The sequence below is a fragment of the Palaemon carinicauda genome, chromosome 8 (genome assembly GCF_036898095.1).
Source record: "Palaemon carinicauda isolate YSFRI2023 chromosome 8, ASM3689809v2, whole genome shotgun sequence".
NCBI classification, from domain to species: Eukaryota; Metazoa; Arthropoda; class Malacostraca; order Decapoda; family Palaemonidae; genus Palaemon; species Palaemon carinicauda.
In genome coordinates, this window is record NC_090732.1 from 109,648,809 (window position 1) to 109,661,913 (window position 13,105).

Sequence of the window (13,105 nt, forward strand, 5' to 3'; positions counted from 1 at the left end):
GTCCTGTATGGGTAAACTATCGACATCGGGTATGGCAGCGCGCACAGGTTCAGGTAAACGGCGTATCCAAAGGGCACGGAGTAGGTTCACCTCACGAGGAGAGCCGTCTGCGGCAGGTTGAAGGGGAGCGATACTGGTCATTTCCCTGAGGGCAAGCGAAGCCCTTTGGTCCCCCAACGGTTGTTGCGAGAGCTGAAAAAGCTTTGCTATACGGGCGGCTGGCGACGGCGAGTACTGCTGCAGAAGGTATGATTTGAGGTCGTCATACGCTATTGGGGTGTCTCCTTGTTCACAAAGCCAGTCGGATATTTCTGGGAAGGTGTCCTCGGGTATCGCCGCGAGAACATAATCCGCTTTGGTGGTTGAGCGAGTCACGCCCCTGATACGAAAGTGGACTTCAGCGCGTTGAAACCAAGCGAACGCTTCTCCGCTAGCGAACGGTGAAAGTATCAATGGAGCGGCCGCAGTGCCAACTGCTGGGGTAGAGTCCGCCTCCGTCATATTACCAACGATGGAGGGGCGAGGGAGGTGGGGGTGGAAGGCAGTGGGAGCGAGTCGACTTCAGGGGTCACCAATGTGACGGGCCAAGAGAGGAGTTGTGAACTCAAAGGCAGATTGAAAACGACTGAGTTATTTATTAAGGAACACTCTTCTTTATATACAAAACCTCAAGGGAACAGGACATGACCTGTTCGAGAGACAGATAATGTTACTGAGCAAAACGGAGACATGATCATTCAGGTTCTTTTTAGTGCGAGGGAAGAGCGCAGATACAAGCATAATATATACAAAATAATTATGTACAATTGTGTGACACACGGTTGGTACACATTCCATGATTTCAACCCACTAATGACTACATATCAGTATTGAAAAATAAAAATACCTTATCTCTCTCAAAGGTGTATATATAATATATATATAATATATATATTATATAATATATATATTATATAATATATATATATTATATAATATATATATATTATATAATATATATATATATTATATAATATATATATATTATATAATATATATATATTATATAATATATATATATTATATAATATATATATATTATATAATATATATATATTATATAATATATATATATTATATAATATATATATATTATATAATATATATATATTATATAATATATATATATTATATAATATATATATATTATATAATATATATATATATTATATAATATATATATATTATATAATATATATATATTATATAATATATATATATTATATAATATATATATATTATATATATATATATATATTATATAATATATATATATTATATAATATATATATATTATATAATATATATATATTATATAATATATATATATTATATAATATATATATATTATATAATATATATATAATATATAATATATATATAATATATAATATATAATATATAATATATAATATATAATATATAATATATAATATATAATATATAATATATAATATATAATATATAATATATATATATATATATATATATATATATATATATATATATATATATATATATATATATATATATAACGGATTTTGAGCGAAGCGAAAAATCTATTTTTGGGTGAGATAGCCATGGCGTCCTGATGGAAGGTTCCTTTTTGGTAGCTTCCTTGGGTATAAGACTACTAAGATATTCCCAGAGAATTTAACCACAGGTTATCACAGAATTCTAACTTCTGGAGCGAGTATCTCAAAGGTTTCCCTTTAAGACATCATAATACAACAGGGGACGCATGTCTGAACGCGCCACATAGCTATCTTCACCCCGAACAGAGTTAATGCTTTGGTGTGTAAGGACTGAGAATAGCTGGGAGCCGTTCCACAGCTAATCTCACTCGTGGCTACTACTGATACTCGAGACGTAAACAAACGGACGCCATTGCTCTGATGACGTCACGCCCGTCTTCATCCTGAAGCCAGTTGCTGCCCATCACCATGATACAGTAGCACAGGGTGGGAACAAAACTGGACGAAGTAGTAGGGAGGGTCCATCAGGACGCCATGGCTATCTCACCCAAAAATAGATTTTTCGCTTCGCTCAAAATCCGTTTTTTGGGCTCAAGCCATGGCGTCCTGATGGAAGAGTACCAGAGAATCAATGTATCGTGGTAGATTTTCCCCTAGTATTAAGTGCCTAGGCATTGACAAAACAGCAAAGTAATCTTAAATAAAGAACCATAGGGAAGAAGTATCCTGCCCCCCTTGGCAGTGAAGTTCCCATAGGCTATGCCGACGTCAAAGTGGTATTGAAGGGCTATTCATCCTGATAGAAGAACTTGAAGAACTTAGAGATGAAGCTGAATGTTTGGTATTTGTATAGGAACATTCTGAAATTAGAACAGTGGTGGTTGGACACTGTGTATAGAGTTCATCTCTTGGGTATCAAAAGTAAGTATTCGTGTAGGAACCTTACTTAGTCAGAGTGAATATAATTTAGGATTAGACATCTTAAATTCTTCATAACCATAAGAAAGGAGGAATAAATAAAACTATGACAGGTATGTATTTCATAGTAAGTAGGAGCTGATAGAGACGCACAAGTAATAAAATAGAAATTTTATTTCACAAATGCAGAAATTGATTAATTTACAGCAAAAAGTAAAGTTCATTTACAGTAATTATAATGTACATAGAAATAAAGGCTTGCTCTTGAATCTGAAAAGGAATTTCAGGATTGTTAGTATGTACTCGTTCTCGAGGAACGCAAGTCTTTAATTAAAACACATCATGCTCAAGGCATGCGGCACTTGTGTGACACTATGACATTTCACCTGGGATAAGAACAGTTATAAAAGCACTAAGTGTTTTTCAACATCACTATGAATCGCTCGAGGGTCAACATAGGCACCCGAAGAGTTAGAGTCCCAAGTAACTCACTGTTCTACGCAGAGTTAGGTGCAGGTTTCATAACACTACCTGCGGCTACCACAAAATGTTTGACTTCGTGCACTTGTTTCGCATAATGTTTAAAGAAAACTCGCGAGGACTTCCAGCCCGTGAAGTTTTTAAGGCTTTCAAAGTCCATGCTCTGAAAGAAATTCAGAGATGATGCCACTTTTCTAGGATCATGACCAGCGGGTGTACTGTTCGGATCCGCTCTGCGAATGAAGTAGGTGATTTTCGCTCTTAATTGTTTCAGTGACAGGTCGCTGCCCGATGTTTCTCCTTTGAAGAGTTGGCCTCCACCAAAGTTTGAAGTTCTGCGAAGATAGACCTTGAGGCTCTCTACTGGACATAGAGAGGCATCCTCCTTCAGGGGGCATATTCTCCAAGGGCCCCATCTTTTGGTGGGTAATTAATTTTTAGCGAGAAACGTCGGATCAGGGGAGAGGGTAACTTCTCCTGAGTCGGTAAACAGGATGTGTCCCTCTTCTCTTGATAATGCCACTATTTCGCTGACTCGAGCTCCCGAAGCGAGAGCAAATAAAAATATAACTTTCTGAGTCAGATCCTTGAGGGGGCATGAATCATTGTCCAAGTTGGAGGCGAAATGGAGTACCTTGTCTAGTGACCAGGAGATCGGTTTCGGTGGGGGTGCTGGACGTAGGCGAGCACATGCTTTTGGTAGTTTGTTGAAGATGTCGTTGGACAGATCAATTTGGAAAGCATATAGAATTGGTCTAGTCAAGGCTGATTTGCAGGTAGATATCGTATTGGCTGCTAATCCCTGTCCATGAAGGTGAATAAAGAAGGACATGCAGAAATCAATCGTGATTTCTTTAGGATTTTTTGTCTTGACAAAGGAGACCCATTTCCTCCAGGATGATTCATATTGCCGTCTCGTGGATTCGGTCTTGTATTCCTCTAGGAAGTCCAGACTTTTCTTCGAGATCCCAAACCTCTTCTTTGCGGCAAGGGAGAGAAAATCATGAGATGAAGGTCCTTGATTTTCGATGATGAAGCGAAGACAGTCGACTTCTGTACTTGTTGAGAGAGAACTGGGCCCGGGAGAGGGATCAGCTTGGGCTGCAGCTCCAGGACCAGGGGGTACCAGTTGCTCCGGGGCCACTTGGGAGCCACTAGGGCCGCTGTCCCTTTGAAGGTTCTCAGTTTGGAGAGGACTTTCAACAGAAGGTTGGTGGGAGGGAACAGGTAGATCTTGGACCATCTGTTCCAGTCCAGTGACATAGCATCCACTGCTTCTGCTTTGGGGTCCTCGTACGGGGCTACGTACCGAGGAAGTTGATTGTTGTCGCTCGTTGCAAAGAGATCTATCTGAAGTTCTGGGACTTGGTGAGAGATGAAGGAGAACGATCTTGCGTCTAGAGACCATTCCGACTCTATCGGGTTTGTCCGAGATAGAGCATCCGCTGTCACGTTGCGGAATCCTTGTAGGTGAACTGCAGACAGGTGCCACTTCTTCTTCTCTGCCAGACGGAAGATTGGGAGAAGCACCTGATTTATCTGGGGCGATCTTGAGCCTTGGCGATTGAGACAACGAACTACCACCGAGTTGTCTAGGGTTAGACGGATGTGGATCGAGGGCGGCGGGGATAACTTCTTCAGTGTTAGAAGGACCGCCATGGCCTCCAAGATGTTTATGTGGAACGTCTTGAACAGGGGAGACCAGGTACCTTGAACCTGTTTCTGGTGGGAGTGACCTCCCCAACCTTCCAGTGAGGCATCCGTGTGGATGTTGAGTGATGGAGGAGGGTGTTGGAGAGGAATGGACCTTTTCAGGGCCTTTTCTTCCGACCACGGCTTTAGGAGGCGTCGCAGTCTGTTTGGAAGCCGTCTCTTGAGGTCTCTTCGAGCGATGGATGCCGAGCGTCTCCAGACTCCCGCGGCATCCTTTAGCTGTGCACGAAGCACTGGGTTTGTCACTGAGGCGAACTGTAGAGAGCCTAGAACTCGTTCCTGCTGTCGTCTTGAAATGCGTTTGGATTTCAGTAGTCGCTTGACAGACCCTGCTATTTCCTTCCTTTTCTTCTGGGGGATGGAAAGGCGGTGTGACTGAAGATTCCAGTGGATTCCCAACCACTGAAACTTCTGAGCTGGAGAGAGGCGAGATTTTTTCTCGTTGATCTTGAATCCCAGGTGTTCTAGGTACTGGGTAACTTCGTTGCAAGAATTTGCACAATCTTCGGGCGATGGAGCCCAGACTAGCCAGTCGTCGAGGTAGGCCATCACCTGGACGTTTCTTAGGCGGAGTTGTTGTACTATGGCATCCGCCAGTTTTGTGAAGATCCGAGGGGCCACGTTGAGGCCGAAGGGCATGGCCCGGAAGGCGTAGCTTTTCCTTTGGAGTCGAAATCCTAGGTAGGAGGAAGCGTGATGGTTCATTGGAACGTGCCAGTAGGCATCCGCCAGGTCTATAGAGACCGTGTAGGAACCTTGAGGCAGAAGGGTCCTTATTTGTTGAAGCGTCAGCATCTTGAATTTGTCGTTCGCTATGAACTTGTTGAGGGGGGATAAGTCCAGAATGACTCTGAGTTTGTCTGAGTCCTTCTTGGGGACACAAAACAGTCTCCCTTGGAACCTGGTGGACTTTACCTTCCTTATCACCTTCTTGTTCAAGAGGTCTAGAACATATTCTTCCAGAAGGGGGGTTGATTGTTGGAAGAATTGCTGGAAATTTGGGGGTGGTTGAGTCCAACTCCAGCCTAGACCCTTCTTGACGATGCTGTGCGCCCAGGGATCGAAGGTCCAACGATCCTGGAATTGGCGGAGTCTTCCTCCCACCGGAAGCACTTCATTGCTTCTGGTGTCCCGAGGACTTGCTGCCTCGGCTGCTAGCTCCCTTTCCTCCTCTACCTCTGGAGGGACGGCGAGATGCGTCTTTGCTTGCACCCCTGAATGAGCCTCTACCTTTGGCACGAAAGGTAGTTGATTGCTGCTCAAAGGCAGGGGTGAAGACCGGTGACTGTGACAACACCGGTTGGGGGACCAATTGAAAGGTCTGTTGTGGTTGGGCAACCACTTGGGAGGTAGCGGGTCCCGGAAACTGACGTCTTTGCCGACGTTGCTGGGGTTTTGGCTTTTGGGATTTCCTCTTAGGCTGAGGTCCGTCATCCTGAGAGGGTTTCCTTTTCCTGGACATGCCCCACTTGTGGAGAAGGTTCCTATTCTCCGTGGCGGCTCTGTCAGTGATTTCCTTCACAAGGTCAGAAGGAAAGAGGTGTTTTCCCCAGATGTTGGAGGAAATCAGCCTCCGGGGTTCGTGTTTCACGGTGGCACCGGCAAACACGAATTCACGACAGGCTCTTCGAGCCTTTATGAAGTGGTACAAGTCCTTCATTACAGTCAATAAGTGGGATTTGGAGAGTACCATGTAGTGGTCTGGTACTCTAGTGTCACAGGCCATAACTTTAAGTCGGACTTGATGAGATAGGGATGCCGCAAGCCTCTCCTTCGTATCTTGTTCCCGACGAAGGAGGTGATCGTTGAGCTTAGGGAGGTCTTCATTAAACTGACGTCCGGCGACGTCAGGATCGAGCCTTCCCACGACGAAAGTATGTTGAACATCTTTCCAGTGTCGAGCGTCAGGGGGGGTCACTATGGAGAAGGGTCTGCACTCTTCCAATGCAGGGCAGGGTTTCCCTTCATCCGCCGCTTTAAGGCATGCAGCTAAGGCCTTTTCCAAGAATGGAAGAACCGCAGTTTCAGGTGCAACGTAAGTAGGGTGCTTCTTGCTCAAGGCCGGAAGCTTAGAGCAGGTAAAGCCTCTACTCTTGAATGCGGCGGCTAGCATAGCCTGGGCCTTTGCGAGATCGAACACTATCTCTTCCTTAGGTTCGGTCTCTTCCTTCGAGGCAGGTTCGGAACGAAGCCGGACGTAACAGTCCGGGTAGGCCTCAAAGTTTGGGAAGAACTCCACATCTTCCAAAGGGACCGTGCCAATCTTATCACTGACAAAGATCCTGCCGGTCGCAATAACCATATGCTCTGCATACCTCCACGGGTTGGCATGAGAGCAAGCGGGGAGATCCTTGACCGAAATCCTCTTCGGTTCTCTGGATCCTATCATAGACCTGATGGACTCCTGGTTCTCCTTCAGCCTGTCGTCCATGACGGCTCTAATCAGTCGGATCAATTCTTGAGTGGAAGAAGAAGGATCCGGAGTCGAGGAGGTAGACGGAATAGACATTTCCGTCGGTGTAGGAGTAGGAGGGGGGATGGACGGGGGAGCGACCTCTTGCTCCGACTCGGCGTATTCCACCTTGTCTTCGTCATCTTCGGCTCCTTGAGCCATAAGCGTTTTCTCCGTGTCTTCCGAGACATCCGAAATCTGTTCGTCATCTTCGGAATCCAAACGGCACTCGTGCATGGACTGAGCCATGACTACATCAGGTTCCACCGTAATTTGGACAGTGGGGATCACGTCTTTGGGTACCACTGAATCAGGGGAGGCCTTAGGGAACAACAGTGACCTCAGTTCTTCGGTGGCCAGGTACGGTCCGGTAGCATTTTTCTGGAAGCCACGCACCCACTTGCGCAGCTTTTCACGAGAAATGTCTCTAATCTCCGCTGAGGGAGGGTTATGGAAGGCCTCAACTAGGTGAGCCTGACAGACCGTACAGTTCAGTGGATTCCAAAACTTCAAATCCCCTTTCTTGTCTGCACAAGGGGCGTGAGTCCTGCAAGCCGTATGCCCGTAAAACTGCGGGCGTTTCACAGCGCAGAAGGCGAAATCACACTTCATCTGCTCCTCCTGTGGAAGAAAGAGAAAATGAGTATGGGGGAGTCATAAGAATGGCTCTTAAACTAAGTTAATATTAATTATTAATTTTAACTTAATGAAAGGTGTGATGCATAGAGAATGAAATAGTAAAGGAGAACATGCTCCATGCATCTCGCCCGGCTGGTTACCATAAGCTTGGTCCCTGGATAATCCGAGTGACCGAAGGCACCGGATATAATTCCTTAGAGCTCCATAGTATTTTGGAATTCCGTGGAAAAATCCAAGGGCAAGATTGGGACCGAGATCATTCGATCCCAAGTTAGGGGCTAGAAGGCCTCTTTTAAAGGTAACTGCTTCTGGCAACCAGCCGTGCTAAGATGCACATAGCATGCTGGAATTAGAAGAATGCAAAGAGACAGCATGATCACTAACAGAGCAGTACCAAGGTACTGATCTTAATAGTAGAAACAGTCTATCTGTTTGCGATATAGGGCTATCATTGTCATATGATAGCTACAGGAAGGGGGTGCAAGTATTCTTGACGCCTCCGGGGGCATCCGGCAAGCCGCCGGCATGCCGGAGCTCGCTCCAGCAGAGATTCTGGTATTAGGACAGACAATGTTCAAAGTCAGTCAAATACCAGGATGGCGGCCGCCGGCACAACGGCGGCACCCGGCAGGGAGCGGCGGCTCCGGCAGTCGGAGGATGCCGGATTGGTGACTGGGATAAGGATGGTTAAAGCTGTACCGGGTTGCCGGCAGTAGATGCCGGCACTCCGGCGGCCGACCGGCGAGCGGACGACAAGCTAGGAGGAGGAGAGCCGCCGGTAGTAGCCGGCGGCAGCCGGCAGTCCCTCGGTACACGGGGGGCTGGCGGCAAGGTTAGGAAGAGTCACCAAAGTAGGAGGCAGGTATTGCCGACAGTAGAGGCGGCAAGAGACCGGCACCCGGATAGGGAGAGAGACAGGGGGGAGGAGGGAAGGGATGCAGGAAGTACCGTCAGGACTCCAGACATCCCCCCCTTCCCTGAGAGGGTGTACCCATGATAGAGGCAGGCTCTAACATCCAGGAGCAGGGGTCACTAAGGACCGGGAGCAAGGTAGCCCAAGGGAGGGCTAGGGAACACCCAAAGAGGGGGGAGACTCCCATAAGCAGAGCTATTCTAGCAACTAACCTTATAGGACACTATGAAGGTATATGTACCAGAGCGGACTGCACATGGAAGCTCGGGTAGCCCTACTATTCCACCCTAAGGAGGAGTTGTAGGACAGGGGACAGATGGGTATAAACTAACCTAAGCATAGGCTAGGCTATACAAGAGATAGGTGGGGAGGGAGAAGAGAGAAGTCTTCCAAGGAAGGGTTTCTGTACCAGAGCGGCCACTAGGGAAAGGGAGGACACTCCCTAACCTAAGATCAGGCAGATCAGCTAAAACGGTGCAAGAGTACAGTTTCAGCATGGAACAGAGAAACCTTCCTAACCCAACCTAGAGCAGGGCTAAGAGTCCTGAACTAGGAAAGGGAGAAGACATATCGCTATCGCAGGAAAGTCGTAGACTATCCTAGCCATAGAGGTAGGGCTAGCCTAACCTCACTCTCGGACGCAACCCTAAAGGGGGTTCATTCCTTTAGGGAGGACAGAGAGGCGATATATACTCTATTAGACAATTGATCCCTTTACTCAGAAAAGGAATCAAGGCTAATTAGAGGGAATGCCAAGGCAGGGGATGAAGGAAGCATATAGGGGTCCTACCAGTAGGTTAGGCTAGAAAGAGTCACTGACTAGCCTATCCCCTATATGGTCCCTGAAGGCGAAAACATTTGCATCACTGTCAAAAGTATTGTAAAATAATGCCACTATCTTCATAACTTAGCCTAGGATCACTAATAAATCATGCATGAACACTTGTATGTAGGCTCCTGGCCTGGGGGCTATAGTAGCCGACTGGTATGAGGTCAATCGATGACCGATAAAAAGCGTCTAAACACGATATAAAAGTTCCTAGCTATGAAGACTAAATAAACTAATGTAATCGATTAGTAAATAAGGCCGGAAAACGTTGTTGTGGCTAACTAAATAAGGCATGCATAACAACAACGACGCCATAAAATGGCGGGTCCGGTAGAGGCACAGCTCTGCCACAAAACAGCAATTATCTCGAAAAGTAATATTTACTTTACGGCCAGAGCTTAATTAAACAATACTGGAACCTTGTACTCAACTTTCCAGAAGAAGGCGAGGCTGAAGGTAACGACATAACGAAGATGCAAAACGATAAAGTTAACACAGGGAAAATCCGTCTAAGTAGGGCAGCTACTAAACAAAGGATGGAGACGGGCGTGACGTCATCAGAGCAATGGCGTCCGTTTGTTTACGTCTCGAGTATCAGTAGTAGCCACGAGTGAGATTAGCTGTGGAACGGCTCCCAGCTATTCTCAGTCCTTACACACCGAAGCATTAACTCTGTTCGGGGTGAAGATAGCTATGTGGCGCGTTCAGACATGCGTCCCCTGTTGTATTACAATGTCTTAAAGGGAAACCTTTGAGATACTCGCTCCAGAAGTTAGAATTCTGTGATAACCTGTGGTTAAATTCTCTGGGAATATCTTAGTAGTCTTATACCCAAGGAAGCTACCAAAAAGGAACCTTCCATCAGGACGCCATGGCTTGAGCCCAAAAAAAAAAATATATATATATATATATATATATATATATATATATATATATATATATATATATATATATATATATATATATATATTACGAATAGCAAATTAAGTAAATTCCCGAGCTCCAATACTCATCTGCTTTATAATAAATTATATATTTTGATACACAATAGAAAACCTCTGAGCTCTGAGAATAATATGTAACTCCCATACAATAATATATATAAGCACTGAATAACTAAAGGTCTCTTTACTTTATACTCAAAACAAAACTGGGTGATTACTTTTAACAGAAACTTTTCTTAAATCAACCTCTTACTTCTGTTCCTAGTCAGGGGATACAAGCAAAGCACTGGAATAAGCATTAGTTATCAAAATAATACACTTGACAAAAATAAATATATTCTAAAAAAAAAAAAAATAACAGTTAAAAAAAAAATTTACCAAAAATAAGTCACTCAAAAATATAAATCTGAACTAGACCTTAGACTAAAACAAAATGATTCTTTGAAAAAATTATACAATCACTTGTTTCACTAGAAATTAATTTATAAAGATATTTAATTTTGATAATGAAAAGAAATTACACTTTAACACTATGAAAAAAATAAATCTAAATTACACTTACAGTACATATACGTAACTGTTACTCTGATGTCCTTTGGCTTACACAAGGTTACCAAACGATTAAGTAAAATAAATACACTTCACTGTTTAACTTAATTACACAGGGGCAGTTACAAAAACTTTACAATGTAAATTTGCTTACATTAACACTCTTCACTTTTGAGTTAAACACGATAATATCACCAACATTTAAACAACACTATACACGGTATACGTTGGAGAGAAATCACTATTCACGCTTGAGAGGAGTTATGTAGGGGTTGGATAGATGCTGGAGAGAGGACAGGCGGACGCACAGATCTTGTGGGGTGTCATGCTGGATCTCTCTGGATCCTATGCATTGCTAAGCTCTTATATATCAACTTAATTCATTCCAGAATCTTCCAGTCTGGCCGTCTGGAAGCATGGGGGCATGGTCTAGCGGTGTCAAGGTTGCCAACTTGGCATAATGGAAGTAGAGTATTAGTATCGCTTCCGAGGCAACTCTCTCAGCTAACTCCGCCCACCTCCTCTCATAACATTAAAAGAAAAAAGACTAATCTTTAGTTTAGAATCCTCATGCATTTTCCAACCACGTGGAAAGTTGGAAACATGATGCAATCCCTAGTGTGTCATACAGCATACCTTTGAAGAAGTTACATAAGACTTTGAACCAAAACTATGTGAATGAATATTAAATTCTTTAAAATAATGAAAATTTACATATACAGAACTGAATGAAAATACAACTAAATGATTGACGAAAGTCTTATGTAATTTACATACATTAACTTAGCCCTACGTGAGTGGGACCCACCTTATGAGCTGGTTATACTGTATATCTCTTAAATACACAATTGAAATATGTGAATAAAATAATCTCCTCTCATATAGACTAGCTTCGTAAGAATATATATGATTTCTTGTACTGATATAATGATAACCATACAGAAAGGGGGCGTGGCAGGTGAAAACGTCATAGGACGTCATGGTCGACACACGTCATTCTGAGCCTAGTTGCCAGGTCTTAATTTCCGTTCTCACTGCGCCCACAAAATTGAGATGAAGTTTCCGATATAAAGTAAGACAATAATATGGAGTCGATGCTTGAATCAATTTTTCTTAATTAGGTCAGGGTCTCAAACTCTGGTGGTTTCGGTTTCACATTAATCAGAAGCCTAGTTCATTGCTTATATTAAAAAAGGAGGGTGTTATAGGCCTTGAAATAGATAGTCGTGAAATTTTAGTTATAATATCCGTCAAAGCTGCAAAACATTCTTGATTGCAATATTGCAATGATTCTACACATGTAACGAACAGCTGTTTGTAACAGAATATACAATGAACACACTTCAAACAGAGGAAGTCAATGAAGTAGAGATTGGACAATTTGGACCCAGCCACGCTGCGTCACTGCGCGCTTAATTCACGTAAGTTGTGTACCTATATTGTTCAACTACTTTCGAATTTACGTGTCCCCTATTTCAATTTTCAAAATCTGGTCACTCTTTATAGGACACGACTAAAAAAGTTCTTTCCCAACTAGCCAAAGCCTGTTGATACAAAACATAGTCATAATTAAAACACTGAACTTACAAAAAGAAAAAAAAAATGTTGGTAATCGTTATTTCATCAAAATATCGGTTTTTTTTTCGGCGCTTAACACAACTTTTTTATTAGGAATCGTCTATCTATACGTTAACTGTATTACAAAATATGTCTACATAAAAGCTACATCAAACTTTAATTTACTTACACAGTAAATCTAATTTCCATATCGCAGTATATTGCATTATTCCACAAAGATATATCTGCTGTGACTCAAACTTATCAGATATTTCTTTAATTAATCCTTACGTTATCATTCATTCACAGAAACTGGCGCTTCCACAAAGTACATTGCGCCATTATTCATGCTTGCCATTGAGCAAGGCCTATCACATTCTTGACAACTCCTCTAATGACTCAGGAGATGAGCTATCTTCAGCCATAAGCATAAATTAACTGGGCTAGTGAACATTGGCTGCCTTAGAACATAGACGTTTATGTATCTAACGATTTACAACATGGGTGCTTTTAAAAATCCCAAATCAATTATTAGTATCTCTCAACGACTCTTACAAGATTGCCTATCCTGAACAAGGGGAAAAAAATTAAACTCTT